Raw genomic sequence first — 23,174 nt, forward strand, 5'->3', positions numbered from 1 at the left:
GTGGCTATTACTATGTGATATATTGACTCTTGAGTTTCTATGTGAAAGCAGCCATGATGAATGGCATAGGCACAGGACTGTCTCTGAACGCCATCAAGAATTCTGAAGGGTCACAGTCATCCCAGCAACATGGCACAGGATGCAGTGTAAGAGTAAGCACAAGATGTGCTTATCTCTGACGTGATGTTTAATGAACTGATGTTTTAAAAAATGAACTTTTTTCATAATCAAAAGTTATTTCTGGCTTTATTCCTGTTTGTATTCTCCTATTGTTAACCACAAACTTTCCACATATAGGTCTTAAAATTCTACTAGTTCTCTGCCATGCAGAGGAGTTATTTTCTGCTGAGTCATTTTGTCGTGGAAATCACATTTTAATTTCCTCATTTTCCTTAAACTTTTGTGTCCAGGTGCTTACATTTCTTTTTAACTGTTCAAGGGGTGTACAGTATGATTTCTTCCTAAACCAAACCTTAGGTGATGGATACTCGTTTTTAGTGTGTGGAATATTCATTATCTTAACTTTTCATTTCACTTTGAATTCGAAGTAGTTAAGGAAAAGGTGTACAGTTTTACTATGATTACATATTTTTGTATCTGTGATTACTGATTTCTAGTCATCTTGGGACATATTCAGGGATTATGGCCTGTCCTCTGCATATTCACGTAACTCTGTGATCATTATCCGTCTCATTACATGGTGTTGGTCTTTTTAAATGGTCCATACAAGTTTAAAAAGAAAACATAGTGCGTGCTCTTAATACACTGTTCAGGACTTCTGTTGGCTAGCACATAAATAACAATTATATAATTCAAACTTGGAGTTGTTCTTTTCCGTCTCCAGCTAATCTGTTCTGACTTTACCGATGCAAGTTAAAATGTCCTGCTGAGACAGCACAGGGCTCCTAACTTACTTTTCTACAGTCTTGTGTTATTTTACTATAATCCCAGTTTTCTTTTTTTTACAATAGGCGTTTCTCTTTTTAGCCAGGCTGACCTGGCACTCACTATGTAGCTAGCCTAGGCTATAACAATTTTCCTAATCTATTTCCTAAGAGCTGAGGTGACAGGCATAAACCATGCTTGGCCTAACCCATATAGTTTGCATGATTCTATCTTCATAGTAAATCGTATGCCTTATATTCATACAGGGGACTGCTATCCTGTTCAAACATTGCTTGAAATTAAGTCCTTTTGAATGGTGCTTTTCTCCTATCCCTCTTTTGTATTCAAATCCTTCTTCTCCTCCCCCCTCCCCCTCCTTTTCCTCCCTTGCCTCCTCCTCCTCTACTAAACCTGATCATTTTGTGTGAATACATTCTCCATATCATTGGTTTAACTGTTTCCATTTTTTATATTTTGGTTGTAAACACTTCATTTTTGCTCATGTGGTGGGGGAGGGGCTTCTCATGATTTGCAATGTCTTGTTTTCAGACATGACTATGGAAACGTTGCTCAGTATTTATAGTTTTCCAGCTATAACTTCTCATTAGAGCAGCTTTAGTCAATACTGATTGATGCCCCCATGAAGAGTCTAATAGTGCCTTTCAATTATGTCACATACTAACAGTTTAATGTCATTTACTAAGTTATTCACTTTTAAATGGCCGTTGACTTATCATTGATAAGAGTAAGAGAATGATTATAAAAGGAATTCCCTCAAGTTTTGGCTTGTTTCATTTTATTTGCATAACTTACAATTGGCCAAGGCAGCACCCCCTTTCTAATGCTGAATCTTACCTCAGCACCTTTCTTGTTGTATATTACCATCATTCATTATTACCTCTCGTCATCACCATCATCACCATCATCACCATCACTGTAATTCCAGAGAACAGATGTGGCTTGTGAATCGAGCCTTGCCTCTGATACCGAGCTGTTTCCCAGCCCTTTTGTTACATATTCAAACTACTTTGAGTTTCAAGCACTGTATAGAGGAGTGGCTTTGTGCTTTCCCTTAGCTGTTTCAACACGGGTAGCACAGTGTCTTGGGACTCTGACTGGGGCTCTAGGTCAGGATATGGCTGACCTGCCTTGCCTTTTCCATCCTTTAACAGCATTCAACCTGATTTTTCTTCCCTGGAAGCATTAGTGTTCATGTTTTACAAACGTATCTAAGAACTATGTCTTACTTATAGCTTCTATTGCTGCCATAAATCACCAGGACAAGAAAGCAAGTTGGGGAGGAAAGGGTTTATTCAGCTTACACTTCCACACTGCTGTTCATCACCAGAGGAAGTCAGGACAGGAACTCACACAGACAGGAACTCGGAGGCAGGAGCTGACGCACAGCTATGGAAAGATGCTTTTTACTGGATTGCTTCCCATGGCTTTCTCAGCCTGCCTTCTTATAGAACCCAGGACCACCAGCCCAAGGCTGAGCCTTTCCCCATCAATAACTAATTAAGAAAATACCTTAAAGCTGGATCCTATGGAGGATCCCACTTTCCCAATTGAGTCCCTCCTTTCAGATGACTCTAGTTGATAGGTCAAGTTGTCATAAGACTAGCCAGCACACCCTGTCTTGGTACATGTTGTTTTCATTTCTAGACATCTATAGATTCAGTTGTTTTCTTTAAAAAATGAATTTTTATGGTTCTTTAAGTATCTTTGGACCCTGTGTGCAGAGCTGTAGGTTGATGTCATTATGCAGGTGAAGGCAGGTACAGGATAGAACAAGGCCTGTCACTGGACAAGAAGGAAGGATGGGTGGGAGAAAAGTTTTAGAGAGGAGAGGAGAAGGGAGGAGACTGGAGCGAGGGGGACAGCAGTCCAGAGAATATGGAGGCAGATGTTAAGATTTCTCTCTGCACGGTTATAGGTTGATATGACTATTCTTGGGTATAGGATTTTGTGCTGTTTAGATGGGCAATTATATCTTATCAATTGAATCAGAGGTCATTGTGCGATGTGTTTTTTCATGTGACAACTTAAATCAGTTCAAGAGAGTGTGTGGTGGCCAGACATACTGGGCCCGCCACGGAATTGGGATGTGTATGCCTGGCATGGAGGCAACCTGCCTTGGGAGCTAAATGGGTAGAGAGATTGCCACCAGGCTCAGAGAGTAGCCATCGGCAGTGTGAGATGGGATGGAGCTTAGCGGGTGAGACGCTTTGTTGACTGAGATGAAAATATCCCACAGATGCCAGTGGCCCTACAGTACCAGCACTAGTATGGGATAAAAGCAGTGTTTTTTAAATTATACCGCAACACAGAGCTCTTCATTTCAAGGACAGATGATGTGTTTGTCTGGCCTGTGTGCTGATCCACTGGCTTTATTTGCCCTGCCTTTTTTCTATGGGGCTGTTGTCATGGCTTTTGTCATCTCAAAATGTACTTCTTTGTTGGTGACCAAGTCTGAATTTATTTAGCCAGGAAGATGTTAATGGTTGGGTTTTGCTTCTTAACACATATTTTAGGTTCTAAGGTCTGAAGATTTCCCTTAATGCTCATTTGTCTTCTCTTCGACTTTTAAATATATTGAGCTTTGTATTTGAAAACCCAACCAAGAGAACTCAACTTACAAATTAGTGAGGTATCACAGCAGTGCTAATTATACCTATATTGCTACAATTAAGCTAGACCATAAATCAGCGTCTGCTTGCACAGGCAGCACCTCGCTGGGTTAAAAAAAAAAAAAAAAGAAAACCAAAAAAGGAGCACATGAAGTTGGAGAAAAAGGGGTGGTGGTTAGGAGAGGACCTAGAGGGAAGAGAAAGACAGTGGGTCAAATCAAAATGTATTCTATATGCCTGTGTGAAATTCTCAAATTAAAAAAAAATGAATCATTTTTACTGTGTTTATGCTGTTATCGTTTTGTAGGGAGATTTCACCTGACTTTTCCATTATCTCTTTTCTAGAGAATTGTCTGCAGCACAGAGCCCACCTCTTACTATGTATCCACAGCTCCCCGTTGACACTATCCTGGCCGCTCACGTCATTCTGTACAGGAATGTTCCCAGCACAGAGCAAGGTGCCCAGGTTCTTGGAATATAATGGCCGCTCATGCCGTTCGTTTTAGTTTCCTACCGGCAAATGGATACCGAACTTTCTGTCTGAGCTAGGATTTCACTGCTGTGATAAACACTCCCATCAAAAACAACCTGGGGAGAAAAGAGTTCATTTCATCCTGCAGCCAGTAGTCTATTGTCCTGGAAAGTCAGGCGAAGGATTCCAGGCAGGAACCTGGAGGCAAGAACTAAGTGGAAGCCATAGAAGAATGCTGCTTCCTGGCTTGTTCCCCATGGCTTGCTCAGCTTGCAATCAGGAACACCTTCCCAGGTGTGACACCACCCACAGTGGGCTGGACCCTCCCATATCAATCATTAATCAAGAAAATACCTCCCCCACCCAGATCTGTTTACTGGGAAGTCTGAGGAAGTAATTTTTCTCAAGTGAGACTCCATCTTTCCAGATGACCTTAACTTAAGTCAAATTAATCAATCAATCAATAAATAATTAAACAGGCATACTTCTGATATATTTTCCAATTCAGGCACATCTTTTGTGTCTTGACTCAGCTTGTCTTATAATTAATTAAACCTTCTCTCATATGATTTACCTACCAAGCTTGTGTTCCGGGGTTGAACTAGAGATTAAGTTTTACAACAGAGTTGAGATGAGCAGGAAGAAACTTCTCTCTTCTCTCCTCCCCCTCCTTCTCTTCACATCTCTTCCCATCATCCTCTTCTCTCCTTATCGAGTGGGACTGCACATTTTGAATTGGATGTCAGGAAATTCTGCCTTTTCCTTTGACCGAGTCTGAGGAATTTTGACTGGTTTCTCCCCTTGGTATTCTCTCACTGCGGTTGGGAAGTGCAGACTTTCGGTTGTTTTCAGTCCACCATCTTAACCTGGACGTCTGTGAGTGCTCGTTAAGTAAACTTTAATCAAAGCAACACAAACAACTGGTCACAAATCAAATCATGCAAAAATATTTTGTTAAGAAACAACTGAACTCAGCTCCAGGGCGATTGAACCCAACCTCCCTCCCCATAGACACTTTTCTTTGTCTGTGTAAATGGAGAGAGGAAAAAAAAATGACATATTGTGAAGTGTATCTATTATAAGTGTGTACAGTCGGGTGGACTGTGATGATGGCCCCGAGTCCTGTCACTCTCTCTGTTAAAATGGAGACTGTTTGCATCGCTAGGGGAAGATCGCTCCTGCAGGGACAAAGCTAACCTTCCCACCCCTATCCAGTTGCACACAAGGCTAGCTTGCCCTGGGCAGGATATAGAAACATATGAATTGCAGCATTCTGTATGCTCTTGTGTCTTCTTTCATACAGCATGAAGTTGTAACTCTTGTTGTAGTCATTTTAAATGTAATCCTCATTACTGTACAGCATTCAATTTCCCATTTTGCTTAGTAATTATACCGTGGGAACATTTCAATTAGTGTCTATTTGTATTATAATTTCTCTATTCACTTGATGATGGACATGCAAGCTTTTTCTTGGTTTAGCTCTACTGTGATTTTGACTGAAATTTCAATGAGTTTGTAGACAGTTTAGAAGAGTGGATGTCTCATCCATACTCGGCGTTTGAATCAAGGAGACACAGAACAACTCTGATTAGGTCTTGGTTAATTTCTTTCACTAATACAATTGTTAATATTTTGTTAAGTTTTTCACATATATTTTGAGAGTCTTTGACTGGCGAATAGAATTATTAACTCTCCTTTCTTGTTCAATGTAGTGGTTAGTTTTATGTGTTCGCTAGGTATTTTTCAAAGTTATTATTATTATTATTATTATTATTATTATTATTATTATTCCTATTACTATTACATATGTCTGCATAGGATGAGAGAAGACTGTTGGCTTTCCTGGAGCTGGAGTTACAGGCAGTGGTGAGCTGCCTAATACAGGAGCTAGAATCGAACTCTGGTCCTCTGCAAGAACAATATGTGCTCTTAACCACTGAACCACCTTTCCAGTCCTTCACTGGGTATTCTTATAACTAATTTGACCATGAGTCTAGCTGTTGTGATGGAGGCTTTTTGTAGACTTAGCATCTACAATAATAACTTTCAGTAAGGAGATTACCTTTGCTAATTTTGGTGGGCTTGATCCAGTCAGTTAAAAGACATGAAGACCTTAAGAGTGAAGTTTTCCCAAGGGAGAACATACCCTGTCTGACTCTGGATCTTTCCTTCTCCTGAGTCCCCAGCTTTTCTTCCTGACAACCTACTCCATGGCTTTAGTACTTACCTACCCAGTCTAGACTACCTACCATGTGAGTCTAATCCTCATTATAAATTTATTCACATCACTTTCCAGACTTATACCCATCCTACACACGTCCGGTTTCTTTCCAACATCTACGCATCCACCTCACCCCAATGAATAAGTGAACTTAAATGTAAACTAGCAAACAAAATACGGTGACCACTAAAGAAAGCAGCCAGGTCTATATTGTTCCTTTCAAACATTGTGAGAAGTGAACATTAAAGAAACTTAACAATAAAATACTACATAGTCTGCATTGGGGCAAACCAATCTTAGGTATAAAGGGTGTGTACATCAGTGAACCTTAAATGTACTGTTGCAGTTGGCTTTAAAAATCAACCCCATAAACTGTCTAATACAGTTTAAAGATGTGAAATTTGAACCTGCATGACTCCTGTAACTATTCAAGGGGGGTAAGGGATGGGGACCAAAATAAAAGTAAATGGAATTTGCCAAATTAAGCAAGCTTAGTAAGTCTAAGGCTTTAAGGCAGATGTTAAAGAGACGAGCGTCTTGGTAACTTCACATCTCCTGCTCACACCCCAGGGCGTCCTAGATGAGTAGCTTTGCAGAATGCCCGCCTTCAGAGGGGGTGCCAAGCACCTGGTTCACTTACTGGGTCTTTTAAAGTAGAGCAAACGGAATTTACGAGAATAATGGAGCTTTTATTGATTATACTTAAGTGGTTTAGAGAAAAATTAAATAAAATTCCCTCATATTGTGCTAACCCCAGAGCCAAAAAACTAGTTGGAAAAGAAATAGAAAGATAAAAATAATGGGAAAGTCACTACTGAAGTTTAACGTTTCGTAACAAGACAAAAGTTCTGGTTTCTTTAACAAAATCAGTTGACTTAAAAGTGGAAAATAGCCATCTCATAGTCAAGTTCTTAGTAAAATGAACTTAAAGCTCTGGTACATGAAACATTACGAAGTTATCCTTTAAAACAAATCTTACTTTTGTTTCTACTAGATATAGGAAGACACTAAAACACAGTTTCCATCTATTTCCATAGATATGATAGTTTTACAGGTAAACAAGCAGAAAGAAATAGTAACAATCATATCTATACTTAACGTGATAATTTATACCACATGGAAAGATTCTTTACATTAGGATTTTTTTTTACCAAATTAATTAAATAGACAAAATGCAAAAGATTCTTTGTTTTCTGTATTTGGAGTTAACCCTAAGCCCTTAGGTGTGACAGCATAACTCTAAGCTATGAGAAATAGCCCCAATCCAAAAGATCTTGTTCTTCCGTTTGGGGATCGCAGCTTATTACTAATGAGCTCAAGAGATTGCAGCACATACCCATAATTATATAAATAACAATAACATAGCTGCAGTCCCTGCTTTGTGTCCAACAAGAAATCAATATCATTTCAATAACATGTGAATGAGGATTTTAAAGAGTAGAAGGCAAAGCAGTTTATTAACATACCAAGAAATGAAAATGTAAAACCTATATCCTTTACAGCACATACATTTTGGGTTTTTCTTTACTTTTGAGAATTTCATGTTTCTTATAAAATACCATCATATAGACCCCTTCTTTTCTAAATACAACCATATATGACCAATACAACTCCCTCTTAACTTCATGCCTTTTGAAATACTTTTATTTTTAAAACCCACTAACTTCACTTAGTGTTGCCTATATATTTATGGATGTATGAAAAACCAGTAGTCACATTAAAAAAAAAACCACATAGGAATAAAATAAACATCTCTCTTTCCCAACAATGATCCAATGCCAGTAACTTCTCACTAAGGGATGTGGCCTCCAGACCAGCTGCCCCATCCATGACAGGATTCTGACTGGCTTGATCTTACATAGATCTTACACAGGTACCACAGAGCTGTGACTTCATGATTGGGATAGGCGTGCCCAAGGGAGCATTTTGCAGCCTTCTGTATACCTTCCCTCTCTCACATACTTTCTTAGTCTTCTTCAGCGTTCCCTGAGCCATAGTGGTGGAGAGATTAATATGATGTCTGACTTGGAACTGAGCTTCCAATCTCCCATTTTCAGCACTTTTACTAGAATGCATTTCTCACCGACCACTGCCAACAACAAAATGAAGCTTCTGTGACCAAGGCTGAAAGCAGCCACATCTGTCAGTGCTAGGAGCTGGGTGGAGGGTGAAGTCTAGGTATGAAGTCTAGGGTGAAATGCCAGTATATCTTTTAAAATTGGGATTATAAATATTATTTGATCTAGTAAACAAATTAATATTTACATATATCAGACATATAACATTTCCAGGAAAGCATTTTCACTATATACAAAATACAAATAACATGTAAAAATCTTTCTTTGGGAGACCCATGAATAGTAAGTGAAACTGTATCTGTCATTTCTGTCTGAGAAGGATGAATTTTGTAAGAGTATTAATTCTTCCAAAATTATTTGCTTAAAAAATGCGAATCCATAAATGTCAGTTGATATGGTTCTCAGACAACTAATGTGTTCCTAAAAGTCATGTGTTTTGAATGTCATTCCAAGGGTGGCAGTATCAAGAAGTTCTGGGACCTTTAAGTAGTGGAGGCCTCGTGTAAAGTCATAGAGTGGTCCCTCTCTCCCAATCGTTGGTTTTCCATTTTCTGGGTATTGTTCCTCACCCTTGCCAAAGCTTGTGTCTTCGTGTTTGCATTGCCAATCTCTAAAACCATAATCTAAGCAAATAAATAATTGTGTGTATATGATATATATATACATATATACATATATATATCAGTGCACATCAGTGCAATTATCAAGTTCAATAAGTGTTATGTGTAGACTAAATAGAATAAATGCAGTGAATGCTTATTTTTTAATTACCAGGAATTTTTTCTGTGTTGTTATTTTGGTTTTGTCTCCTCTACAAGGGAAATTTCCCTGGGCCAGTGGTGGCTAAGGATTGTCCTAAACTAAGCAGATCTTCCCTTTTGCCTACCTCAGCAATTGTTTCAGGAAAGGAGACTGCCCCTGGTGCAGAGGGCACATATTTTAGTGAGTCCTTCAGTGAATGACATCTCTACACATGGATACTAGTGTAGTGCCTGACACTGAGTTGAGTTTCAAAAAATTGTTGACAAGCTGATTAAATAGCAGTCATGCTTCTAGTAAAGCTCTTCAAGGAAAACCCAAGCAGGAGAAAACTGCAATGCCAAGGAAAACAAAAGGGCAATGAGAATGCCTTTACCCATCTACTGGCCATTTGACATTTGTGACTTCTGGTGTGTCTTAAGTTTCTATAGGTTTTGATAATGTCCTATGCAGTGATTTTAGTCAACATAGAAACAAAATTAGTTTGATTTTCTTGAATAACACTGTCTCAAACATAAAGAAATAGGACTTCAGTGGTCTAACATACTTCCAGAAGGACGGAGAAGAAGCAGAAGGGCAGAAGGAGGTCGTTGTGTTCTGAATGAGGCAGCAGGGAGAAAACTGGGAACGCCAAAACCACTCAAAGACCTCGAAGAGGAGACTTGTGTTCCTGCAGATTTTCTACATTAAGGACAAGGAGTAATAATGTTGGCAAATATTAAACATGCCGTGAGAATCAGAAAACTCGAGGTGGGGGGGGGATGCCGCGTGAGATGGGGAGATGCCCAGTTGCCAGGTCTATCTTGAGGTTGTTCAGCCAGAAGGAGATGTCGAGAAGCTGCAATTGGTAAGGAATGAGGTGGGAAGGAACATTCCTGATACAGTGTTGCAGGAACAAAAGTCAAGAGCATTGTGTGAGAAAGAGTGTGTGTGTGTGTGTGTGTGTGTGTGTGTGTGTGTGTGTGTGTGTGTGTGTGTAGGGGAGTCGTTGTTCCAAAGGCTTCTGTTGAATAAGAGGAAACGACTGAATGAGTCTGGGTAAAAAGAACAAAATGGGGGGCTGTGGGAATGAGTGCATTTTGTGAGTTAATCAGGAGAAACCATTGTTGGCAATGGGTTTAAATGAAGTAATTCTTAATATATTCTGGTATCATCATCAGTGAAGAAGTGTCCAGCTGCCGAGAGGGGCAGATGCAGAGACCTACAGCCAAACTCTAGGTGGAGTCAGGGGAACCCCACAGAAGAGGGGAAGGAAAGATTGTAGGAGCCAGAGGGTTCCAGGACACTGCCAGAACCTGGCCCACAGAATCAACTTTTCCTCCTACTGGGTTGCCTCATCCAGCCGTGAAGTGAGGGTTTGTTCCCAGTCTTATTCTATCTTCTTAGAGCATGTTTGATGGCTACATCTGGTAGGCCTGATCCTTGGGGTTGCGGGGCAGAAGAGGAGTTGATCTGGGGAAGAGGGGAGAGGAGACTGCTGTGGGGATGTAATGTATGAGCAAAGAGTGAAAGTAACAACAACAAAAGAATGGATAGGGGCCTCTACTGCTGTAACTTCAGGCAGGAGAGATCCCCTAGGCTCCTTCTGTATCGCAGACTATGCACAAAGAACAGGTAGGTCAGTGAGTAGCCCACAGCTGTGGCTTTCACAAATACCAGAAAGATGCCCGTGGACACACAGGTACTTGTTTGCTCCACTAGAATGAAAATAACAGAGGGAAAAAAGAAATCTCCGTTGAAGGTTCAGAAGATGGTACGTGGCAGAAGGAAAAGCAGAGAGCTAAAGGAAAGGACCCAAGTGTGACAGGTTAGAGGGTCGAATTGGGTACCTACTAGGACATCTCAGAAACATTAGAAGGAAAACTTCTTGCCGCAAAGACTAATCACTGCGTGCTTTTCAGATCTTCAAGTGACTCTGCTTTGAACAGCCCTTTGGAGACTGAAAGGAGGGCTTTCGTCACTACTTCCGGGTGAGAGGTGGAACTTCCATTGAAGACCTCCCAACTGACCCAGTTTCAAAAACGGTAGTTGCTAAATAGTAAGCAAGGGTTAGGAATTAGGGATAGCAGTGCCAAGTTTCAAGCGAATAAGGAAGGACAGAGTATCGAGAACGAAATAGTAGGAAATCCAAGCGCATCACAGTCTCTAGAAAGGAAAAAGAAGAGGCAGTGCCCTAGTGAGCTCCTGCGAATCAGATGGCCGCCTAGCCTCATCAGCAACCTGACTGATAGAAAACAACACTTTTAAAAGGAAGGAGAGGCTGGCAAAAGAAACAGATGTCCAGCCAGGAGAATTTACCCAGAGAATTGCAGGTTACACTAGACATCAGAACCCCAGGCCAGAGGGAGAAGTTAGGTTCATTTCTATGTTTGCAAGTGCTAAGCTTGGTCGTCTTCCTCTCCAGTTTCTTTCCTAGGGATCATCCTCACTGTGCACCGCCACTGGGACTTGGTTATACAGCTTCAGACATGAGAGGAAAATGGGGAAGCCTTAGATATTGCTGTCTGTGACACTGAACTGGAAGTGGAAGTAGGAATATAATATTGGAGAGTACAGGTGATAGCTTCTAGTGGTGACAAGTCCTACCTTTTAAAGATAGCCATTTTAAACACATGTCTCTTGAGTCTTGCTCTATAATTTTTTTTTCTTTTTCTTTTTTTCGGAGCTGGGGACTGAACCCGGGGCCTTGTGTTTGCTAGGCAAGTGCTCTACCACTGAACTAAATCCCCAACCCCTTGCTCTATAATTTTTATCATAGCTGTTTAGCTTCCTTCCCATAGAGCTTCCTTCTGATTGTGCTAGTTATTTCTTTGGCTAGCAACTAAGCACCTTCGTTTACTTTATAATTAAATCGTAGTCTAGGTAATGGCCTCAAAGAAATCCATAGGGAAATTTGGTCGAAGCAGAGATAAAAGCAAATTACTGGCTTCTACATTCCTGTCATTTCCTGCCGTTGAGGACAAGGCTTCAGTGTTATTAATTGGCTCTGCCTGTGACCATTACAAGAACCACAAGGAATTCAAAGCCTTTAACTAGTGAGCTGATTCAAAAGGTCTCAGATATGTTGTGGGGGGGTGGTGAGGGGGAAGGAATATCTCTATCAGATCTACATGTTGTAAGTCAGCATCAAACAAAAGCTAAGGAGGGTATATAACTTTCTTAACTTCAATCTTACCTCTTAGAGGCATAGAGACACCAATGCAAGGCTCCAACTTGAAATTTGATGACTGAAGTTGCCAATAAATAGTATCAATTCAATTCAGTGCTTGAACAGAGATTTTCAGAGTTATGTGAAATGGATCTAGAGAGATTGCTCAGCAGTTAAGAGTGTTTGCTGTTTTTCCAAAGGGCCCAACTTCCATAGCAAACATCCATATGGGAACTGTCTGTAACTCCAGCTCCAGGAAATACAACATCCTCTTCTAATCCCCATGGTAGGTTCTTGCACACACACACGTGTAAGAATAAAAAGTTACATGAATCTCAAAGATGTGGATGTTCAGTTCAAAGATGACATAGACTATTCACTTGGCTCGCTCTCTTTCCTAGCTAACAAAGTCATATCTTCCCAATGTTATTAGCTGCTTAACAGCTCAGATATCCAGACTTCCTTGGTATAATACAGATGAAACAGTTGAGACTTGGGACGTGATGGGCTGGAGTACATTTATCAGGTGGTTCCGTCTACCTCACACCAGGTCTCTAGAACGATCCCAGGAAACATTACTGTTACCTATGGCTTCCGTCATAGGAGTAGCAGGGAGTGAGGGTGGGAGGGGCAGTATCGCTCACCCAATGAAAACACAGCAGAGTGGGAAGGATTACGTCCTTTCTGGCAGGTCCTGTGCTCTCAAAGACGATTCTCCACTTAAATCAAAAGGGTGATTTCATAGAATATTATGTTTTATCATATATGTAGATGAAATGTCAAAAATAATACTAAGAAATGATTATGGAGGCCCAAAGTCTATAATCCCAGAACTTGGGAGGTTGAGGCTGAAGAATGACTGTGAGTTACAGGCTAGCCTGAGCTACAGAAAGCAAAATTCTGTCTCAAAAATAGTAGGTGGGGGAGTTGTTTTTTAGCAAAGGGCGCCTGTTTCCTGCTGGGTTGCTGGAGTTCTTTGAAGTCCCTCAGGGACAAGACAGCAGTAGAGACAGATGCTGTGCAGATGGGAGCTTGCTATCATAGCAGAATCACACAGCTGAAGGATTATGTGCCTTATAGCATCCGGAAGCCATCTATTCATTCTGGAGAGGAAGGAAAAACATTATCCGTTGCTTTCTTGCCGCAACACAACCCCACAACATGGCTTAGGAAAAAAGACAGGGCTACATTCTTGCCATATGTAAGACACTCAGGACCCATGGCAAATTGCTATATGCAAAATACTGATTCCTATAGTTTGAACAGTTGTGTCCCTCCTTAATTCAAGTTGAAACAATTTCCAATATATCTGTTTTAAGAGGAGGGTCCTTTGGAGAAGGATTAGACAAAGGCTCTACCCTCATGAATGGAGGCTTCATGGCCCTTTTGGTTCTTGTGCACATGGCTCTTGTCCTTGCTGCTGTCTATGGAGTTCTTCGCATTGTCCTGAGTCTTGATCACGGACATCTTAGAATCTAGGACTTCATAGTCACAACATTATCATCTTCTTTCAAACTTCTGAATGTACTTATCTAGAGATAAATTTCCCTTTTTCTGTAGAAAAATATAGATCTAAAATATATATCTACACTGTGTATTATATACAGTGTACAATATATATTTTGAAATATAATATATTCTATAATGCCTTAGGCTAATACTTTGTAATTGTTCCAATCGCTAAGATATGATTCTTTCATATTTGTTTATGCTTATTTGCAGGGTTTCGTGTGTATATTTAAAATACAGTGTTTATTGATGGGAGGGAGGCTCACCTATCATTTGGGATCCAGGGCTCAGTGTGAACAAGATGACAAGTGATTATTGTCCTTCTCATGGTTTTTGATATTATGTGGCTCTTGGTACATTTGTCTCTCTCTTTCTCCCATTCATTGTATTTAGGGGTTTGCTGTTGTAATAAAATTTAACATTCACAAAACAAAGCAAAACAAAACTGAGGCAGGCATGCGAGTCCTTGGAAGTCAAACAAACCAGCACTGTGAGGGAATTCCCAGAGTAGATGCTTGAGAAGGAGCTACAGTTTGGAGCTGAGAGGTGAGCAGCATGAGTAATGAAGTTGGTGTGTTCTGTCTTAAATATATTTACACATTTATGAAATGTAAGCTTGGATCACGTAGTGTCCATAAATTAAACAGCCAACGAGATTCCAAGATGAAGTCATTTTATTACATAGGAAAGTTTAATTTATCAACTTCAAGAACCCAGAACACTTACAGTGTCTTTTGAGCTTTCTGAATCCGTTCGCTTGTTTTGGTTTTGGGCCCAATGAAAGATATCTCAGGAGATCATATTTTATAAGGGAAGGCAAACATATGAAGCAATGTGATGGTCTGGAGTTTATATTTAAGCAAGTTTGTGTTATTCTGGTTTAGTTTTGTCCCCCATAATGCAGACAAGTCATATTTTTATTAAAGAAAACAGACAAAAGCCTGTCTCAGAAGTGCCGAAACTGCAAGTGGAGAGTTGCTTGAATCTATAGAATCAGCGCCCTAATTCCACACAGACGTCTCGGTGCATTCCTGTAAATTTTCAGACTGAAAAGGAAATGTTCGTTACACCCTTCTCCTAACAGCCTGGGCTGAAATATTTCACATATTCTACGTATGTTTTGCTAACAGCAAAAAGGAGACAAAAATGAAGTAATAGTCACTTTGAGTTTCGTATTTTACCGTTAGCAAAATCCAACACGTGTACTTAACAGGCGGCGCATAACCTCTTGCCAGTGTCAGTCTCCGCCCTTCAAAGCATAAAAATGCAATTCGTGTTTTCAAATGGCGATTGGGAAACAATGTGTTGATAAAATTTATATTTATTTCTAGTGCGCTGCATAGTGTGGCTGCCATGTGTATGTGTTTACTTTTAACTACAAGGGGATGAAAGTAACTGCTCTTTATAAACACCGAGAAGAGCGAAGACATCATCTGAAGGAATTACAGAATGGCTAGTGTTGGACGGTGTGGGTCATGTTTATTCTATATTCTTCAGATCATCTTTGGATGGATCATTAGGTCAGCAGCTCTTGTTGGCTACTGAAGAAACCATTATCATTTCCTAACAAAGGTAAATGCATAGCATGGATGCTAATCTTCCCCTTCTCCAGTCCAAGTCCCAACCAGACCCAGCCCTACTTAGCTTCCTAGATTGGATGCATTCAGAGTGGTATACCCATCGATCTCTCTCTTTTGACATCCATCTCACAAATTATGACTTCCCTCTCAAGTCTTTCCTAATGGATAACTGTTATTAGAAATATGGATATGGCCTGGGTTATGAAAAATGCTCAACTTTCTAGATTCAATTTATACCTTTGGTTTTCTGATTTAAAAACGAAACGTCTAGGTTCAGGAAAGGTAAAGAGCTGGTCAGAAGTCACTTGGCTAGAAAGTGTAAACAATAGATTTATTCCTGATAACTTAGGTGCCAGCAGTATGCCAGTGATTAGAATGTAGGATTTTCCTAATATCCACTTGTTAATCAGCTAGCATCTACAGGCAATTGAAACTTGGCATTTCTTGCTAAGAAGAAACGGATCAAGTTAATTTGGACCTAGAGAACCCAGAAATGCTTTTCAAGGCATTTCGTGATAGTGAGGCCAGATGACTGGGTGCTGTGAAACATTTTTTAGACAAATGTAGTGCACAAGAAAAGAAAAGCATTGAGCTAACAAGACCCAGTTTAGGACTGTCACCGTGGCCTGTGTTGATACTGATGTATAAAAGCAATGGCCGAGGAGTTGGGAAAGATGCACATTTCTGTAGTGGACCTTTGGCAAGAGCTTCTCAAAAGGAAGGACAGATTGGTTGAGCACATGTGTTTAGACTGGGGAAATACAAGCAGTAAACTTTCTTACAAGGTGCTGAGAACATAGCTTCCGAAGTTGAGATCAGTTAGAGGTAGCAAGTATGTGGTTGGTTTTTGGCTTGTAAACCCCCATCCAGATGTGACCTGCAGACAGAAGTCAAAGTTATTGCTAGCACCCCTGGCTGACTCTAAAGGCCCTAGGTGTACAAATCAACATCTTGTTTCGGGACTCCTTGCAGAGAAAGATGGTGGAGGAGACGTGGAATTTCCAGTACCTTGCAGCTAACCTGGGAAGCTTGGCAACCACCACACCCTTGACTTGATATCACTGTGCCCTTGGTGTTCTTAAAGAAGATACACACAGAGGAAGCAGTGTGACTAAGACACGTGGGCCATTAAACCAATAGTGGGTCCCTGTGTACCTTGAAAGGTTGAAATGTCCTATCATTTCTCTTTGGTCAAGAAGTTAGAATGAGCACACACAATGCATTCCATGACACAATGCAGTGGTCTGTTTGCGTCTGCCATCATCCTACACTAGCAGGAGTCAGGAATTTGAAGGAAAGGTGCTTCTTATTGCTGTGTATGGGTACAAGCTGGAAGGGCAGAAGGTAGGCTTTAGCTAAAGTGTCATGGAGAAGACTGAAACAAAAAATCTGATGCCAGACTCTGCCTCTTTCTCTAGATCAGCAGTTCTCAACCTGTGGGTCAAGACCTCTTTGAGGATCAAACTACTCTTTCACAGGGTCACATATCAGATATCGTGTACATTATATATACTTATATGATTCATAACAGTAACAAAATTGCAGTTATAAAGTAGCAAGAAAAAGAATTGTATGGTTGGGTTCCTACAGCGAGTTAAAGGGTCACAACATTAGGAGTGTTGAAAACCATTGTGGTAAATGTTGTCATCTCCTTGTTGGCAGCAGGTATATTTATCCAAACTTCTCATCTCTAAAGGCTGACAGGGTTGAACAGTTCATAGTCATATGTGCTAGTATAGGTGGTATCAGGAGGATTGGTGAGCAAGTGAGTCAGTGGGAATGAACTTTGGTGTTATGAGAAAACACGGTAGTCTCCATAAACAGAAACAACTATTGAATCCTCCAGAACAATTTTTAGGGGGGAAAGAATGGTGATGGCTCATCCTTAAGTTGGCAACTAGCTCTTATTCAGCTAAGTCTTCTAGATGGCCATTTGGTGAGAAAAGTGTATGCGGAAGGAACCAGAAAGACTGAGAGATGTGGAGAAGTAGCATGCATCTTGGGCAGCAGAGCTTAGGGAAGACATTGCACCAGCCAGAGATTCTGGTTAGAAAAAGCTGGCACACTGACAGTTGAGTGATTTTACAAGTTCAAGAACAGGAAAGCTCTGTCCTGAGAAGATGGCTCGGTCATTAAAGTACTTGTTTTGCAAAGCATGTAGATAGATCTGTGTTCAGACCAATAGTGCTCACATAAACCAGGCTGGTGACACACATCTGTAACTTCCTTGCTGGGAGGAGTGAGGCCATTGATGACAGCCAGATCACATTGGCTGCTAGATAGCCAGTTTGGCTGAATCAGTGGACTTCAGGTTTGCTGAGAAAAAGTCTTTCTCAAATAATAATGTAGAAAGAGACTAAACACTTGATGTCAACCTCTGGTGCATCCACCATATAAAATCATATATGTCTCTACAATATGCACAGCACACATGCACAAAAGAAAAAATATTAATTGATATATAGGTGGCATATAATGAAATTATATGGAATCAGGTAGACATCCTACTTTAGTAAGAAAAAAAAAACCCATTGTCCCATCTCTAATCTTGACAAAGGCCCGGCTTTTAAAATCCGAAGCCAAAAAGACTTTGATAGAGGAATTGCTCTTTCAAAATGGAAAATACCTCTGTAGTGGGATAAAGACAATCAAGAGCCACAAGGAACAGCAGGGGCTTAGGGAAGTCAGTCTCTAACTCTGCTGTACTTTCCCATTAGAACTTAACATTGACTGGGTGTCAAACATGCCATGAAGGTGGTTAATACTGGCCAACCTGGCAAGACTCAGGTTGAGTGGGGACAGAATAAAGATGGATATTGTTAAGAGGGAAATAGAAGGTGGATGTTTGGAGTGCTCTGAAGCACTGATGCTTGAAGGTGGTTAGAACACGTAGCTAAATGATAAGAATATAAGCCACTATTCTACGTCCTCATAAACATGTCAGTGGGATGTCTTCATTGGGTATCAGTGTTCATTAAACCTGTGTGTGTGTGCGCACGTGTGCCTGTGTGTGTGTGTGTGTGTGTGTGTGTGTGTGTGTGCATGTGTGATACTAGATGAAGTGTTTACGAACTTAAGGTTAAGGCATGTGCCATAGGATGTTTAGTCTATAGAAGTCAGTTGCATTTTGTTATCTGTATTTGGAAGGTATTAGTGAGGCAACAGTGTTTTAATTGAAAAAAAATGGAGGCAGTGAGCTAGCTCAGCAGGTGAAAAGAACATGCTGTGCGAACTTGGTAACCCCAGTTCCAGTCCCCAAACCCACTAAAACCTGCATTTGCCATGCTATGCTCATGTATTCATGCTGTGCGAGCAAGCATGCATGCAAGTCGCACATGAACATGAATGCAAACACACATACCAATAACTATATATTTAAAAGCTTAAAGGAGACTATAGCTATTGAAAACCATGACTTCATGAAATATGTAAGCAAATGGATAGAACTAGAAAATATCATCCTGTGTGAGGTAACCCAGTTACAGAAGAACACACATGGTATGCACTCACTGATGAGTGGATATTAGCCCAAAAGCTCAGAATACCCAAGATACAATCTACAGACCACATGAAGCTCAAGAAGAAGGAAGACTAAAATGTGGATGCATCAGTCCTTCTTAGAAGGGGGAACGAAATACTCGTGAGAGGAATACAGGGACAATGATTGGAGCAGAGACTGCTAGAAAGTCCATCCAGAGACTGCCTCTGGGGATCCATCCCATATGCAGCCACCAAATCCAGTCACTATTGCTGATGCCAAGAAGTGCTTGCTGACAGGAGTCTGATATGGATGTCTCCTGAGAGGCTTTGCCAAAGCCTTACTGATACAGATGAAGATGCTTGCAGCCAACCATTGGACTGAGCACAGGGTCCCCAATGGAGGAGTTAGGGAAAGAACTGAAGGAGTTGAAGGGGTTTGCAACCCCATAGGAAGGACAACAACATCAACCAACCAGACCCCCGAGAGTTCCCAGGGACCAAACCACCAACCAGTGAGTACACACGGAGAGACTCATGACTCCAGCTGCAGATGCTTTATCTGGCATCAATAGGAGGAGAAGTCCTTGGTCCTGTGAAGGCTTGTTTCCCCAGTGTAGGGGTATGTCGGGGTGTTGAGGAGGGAGGGGGATCATCCTCAAAGGACCAGGGGGAGGGGGAATAGCAAAGGGGAAAACCGGGAAAGGGGATAACATTTGAAATGTAAATACATAAAATATCCAATAAAAATTAATTTATAAAAAGTTTAAAGGAAACTATTCTCCATTTTATTATATTCTTGGGGCTTAACATAATAAAAACTCTCCACATTACTCTTTATCACTAGGAAAATGAAGTCAAAGTATTGGGTTCGACAGAGGTTTGCACAGAATAGAAATAGATTGATAAAAGGAACCAAACCCATCAGTGTTAATGTAGACTTAAAGCAGCACCTGCTTCTTCAACATGAAGCCAAGGGAGTACACACCTCTGTGGAAGCAGCCTTCACAGTCTGTGTCTCCTCCAAATCTGCACAGGAGGCGAGCAGTCCCGAACTCCTGTCGTAGTCACTATAACTGCCCTAAAGCAGGCAGGAGAGCTCTCCCTTTTTACACCAACAGAGGTCCAAGAAAATGGGTCTTACTACTTGGAACTGAGTCTATCTCATCCCTCCTATACCAATGAAAATCTCAGCCACTTATCCATAATTATCCATTATTACATTGATAAACATGGCCCCTGAAATCTCACTATGCGTGTGAAAAAGACAGAACTCCTTCATTGCACACAAGAGTGGGCTATACAGGGAAGTCTTCATGATGACTTTGTTACTGAGTACCATGTTAACTGCCATGTAAAAATGATAAATGGAACAATTCAGACTATACTAGGGAGGCAGTCAGTGCTTTCTCGTTATTTTATCATCCCAGGTGACATTGCATCACTTTTTTAAAAATCAATGGTCTCTTACAGACCACTCTGACCTTGCCCTTCTGATCTTTCTGCATCCACTTCTGTGTGCTGGGATTATAGGCAAGAATCACCATACTTAGCTTTGAAGTTATGTTTTATTAATAGCTAGTGATGGTCTGTGAGCTGTAGCAAGGCTTTGAATATACTTTGGCAAGAGTTTCTCACTCTTTCTCTCTCTGTGTTTTCTTTTTTTCTCACCATTTCTTTTTCATCACCTACATTTGTCTCTGTATTTCTGCCAATTTGTTTGATGCTGTGTTTGAGACCGACCTACACACTTATGAACCCATTCTCCTCTTGTCTTTGTGTCAAGTGCATTATGAAGCAATAAATCAACCTACAAAACATGTTATGCAAACATCTTAACATTTTCCCTGATAATCATAAAGATTTCATATATCACTGCCTAAGGACTAATTTTTCATTTATGCTTAGAGTACAGTCTCCTTGGAACTGACTTCCCAGCTGACATTAGTAACTGTATTTTTGTAAACTTATTCATTCTTTGTGATTGTTTTATTGAGTTTTGGTGTTCAATTTTATCCCCCTCTATAGGGAATTCATGTCAGATCAAAAGCTAAGTCAAATTTTTGTTTGTATAACTATCTTTTGATTTCATTAAGCTGTCTCTCGTGACAAACCTTATTGGGCTTACCTCTAAATGATCTTGTTCCCCTGCCCAAATTATGCTATATTTTCATTTGAAACAATGTCTTCTTTGACAGCAAAAATACCTTTAGCTCCTTCTAACAGTGAGACTCAGTATTGTGTTTCTCCAATCTGACATATAATACCATTTTATCCACAGAAAATATCAAATAATTCTGATCTACATCACAAGTAGCTGAACCTCAAAGTGGCTAGTTTAATTTTTAAAGTCCATGGACTCTGAAAATCCATAGCAAACAGGAAAGACCACAGAAAGGCAAAGAAATTTTAATCAAAACACAGCTGGATATATCATAGTATCTGACCCCAAAGTATACCACAGAGCCATAATGAAAAAGCTGCCATGGCACTGGTATACAACAAAGGTAAGATTCCAGTTCCACTTCTGTTACTGTGATAAAATACCATGGCAAAGGGCAACTTTGGGGAAAAAGTGTCTATTTGACTTGCAATTCTAGGTTATAGCCAATCATATCAAGAACATCCAAGTAGATCTCAAGCATCTAACTCATCACTTCCACAGTCAAGGACAAAGAGAAACTAAATAGAACCTTATTTGCCTTCTTTTTTATGCTGCATTGTTTAATAAGTAGTGTCAGCCATAATTGGCTGGGTGTAGGCATAAATTTTTTCAGCCTATTTTAATAAATATTCAACCTCTCTCCTCCTGCTCACCACCCCACCAGAGGTAGTAGAAGAGAAAAGTTATTAAGATATGAGGGAAGTGGACCTGTTTGGGTTCTTGTTGGCGAGCTCCATCTTCTTTGTTAGCAGTTTAGTCCCATAGCGAACACCAAATATGAAACAGCGGCTATGGTCCAGCCCTCTTGGCAAGCACACACCATGCAGGAACCAGCAGCTGTAGTTCAATCCTGAAGAAAACCACAAGGCCAAACAATAGCAAGAAGCCATGGGAACTTCAGGAGAAGTTCTTTGGTGAGTTTCTCTCAATGACCGCATTACCATAAGCTGAGCTCAACCACGTTATGTAAGGCAAACCAATACATGCAGGTCATTAGTGAAGAGCAGCGAGGTGGAGCGAACCAAACCACGCTCAGTGCTTTCTCCCACTCTCTGTGGGGTCATATTTATACTCCCCCATCACATGTCCTTTCATGGGTCTGCTATATCAAAGCATCCTTTTACCTGGTTCTGCTTCAGGAAGACATTCTTTTCCACGTCTGTCTGTTCACCTGTGTGCCCCAGCAAAACACCATTTGACATAACTGACTTTTCAGAGAAACTAGAAGTTTCCACCTCAGCTTGGTCTTCTTTTTTTTTTTTTTTCCAGAGCTGGGGACCGAACCCAGGGCCTTGCGCTTGCTAGGCAAGCGCTCTACCACTGAGCCAAATCCCCAACTTTTCAGGCATTTTTTTTTTATTAACTTGAGTATTTCTTATATACATTTCGAGTGTTATTCCTTTTCCCGGTTTCCGGGCAAACATCACCCTCCCCCCTCCCCTTCCTTATGGGTGTTCCCCTCCCAACCCTCCCCCCATTGCCGCTCTCCCCCCCACAGTCTAGTTCACTGGGGGTTCAGTCTTAGCAGGACCCAGGGCTTCCCCTTCCACTGGTGCTCTTACTAGGATATTCATTGCTACCTATGAGGTCAGAGTCCAGGGTCAGTCCATGTATAGTCTTTAGGTAGTGGCTTAGTCCCTGGAAGCTCTGGTTGCTTGGCATTGTTGTACATATGGGGTCTCGAGCCCCTTCAAGCTCTTCCAGTCCTTTCTCTGATTCCTTTAATGGGGGTCCTATTCTCAGTTCAGTCGTTTGCTGCTGGCATTCGCCTCTGTATTTGCTGTATTCTGGCTGTGTCTCTCAGGAGCGATCTACATCCGGCTCCTGTCAGTCTGCACTTCTTTGCTTCACCCATCTTGTCTAATTGGGTGGCTGTATATGTATGGGCCACATGTGGGGCAGGCTCTGAATGGGTGTTCCTTCAGTCTCTGTTTTAATCTTTGCCTCTCCCTTCCCTGCCAAGGGTATTCTTTTTCCTCATTTAAAGAAGGAGTGAAGCATTCACATTTTGATCATCCGTCTTGAGTTTCATTTGTTCTAGGGATCTAGGGTAATTCAAGCATTTGGGCTAATAGCCACTTATCAATGAGTGCATACCATGTATGTCTTTCTGTGATTGGGTTACCTCACTCAGGATGATATTTTCCAGTTCCAACCATTTGCCTACGAATTTCATAAACTTGTTGTTTTTGATAGCTGAGTAATATTCCATTGTGTAGATGTACCACATTTTCTGTATCCATTCCTCTGT

At 40.8% G+C, this 23,174-nt stretch overlaps 1 long non-coding RNA gene across 1 annotated transcript; it reads right to left on the reverse strand.

The window, feature by feature from the left end:
- Positions 1-2,188: 2,188 nt before the first annotated feature.
- On the reverse strand, positions 2,189-11,062 carry LOC120098234 (uncharacterized). Its single transcript, XR_005496357.2, has 3 exons — positions 10,879-11,062; positions 9,593-9,726; positions 2,189-4,883 (listed from the first exon to the last, which is right to left on the reverse strand). It is a non-coding gene; the product is annotated as an uncharacterized LOC120098234 (long non-coding RNA).
- Between the last annotated feature and the right edge of the window lie 12,112 nt (positions 11,063-23,174).

This window comes from Rattus norvegicus, chromosome 18 (genome assembly GCF_036323735.1).
Source record: "Rattus norvegicus strain BN/NHsdMcwi chromosome 18, GRCr8, whole genome shotgun sequence".
Lineage (NCBI taxonomy): Eukaryota > Metazoa > Chordata > Mammalia > Rodentia > Muridae > Rattus > Rattus norvegicus.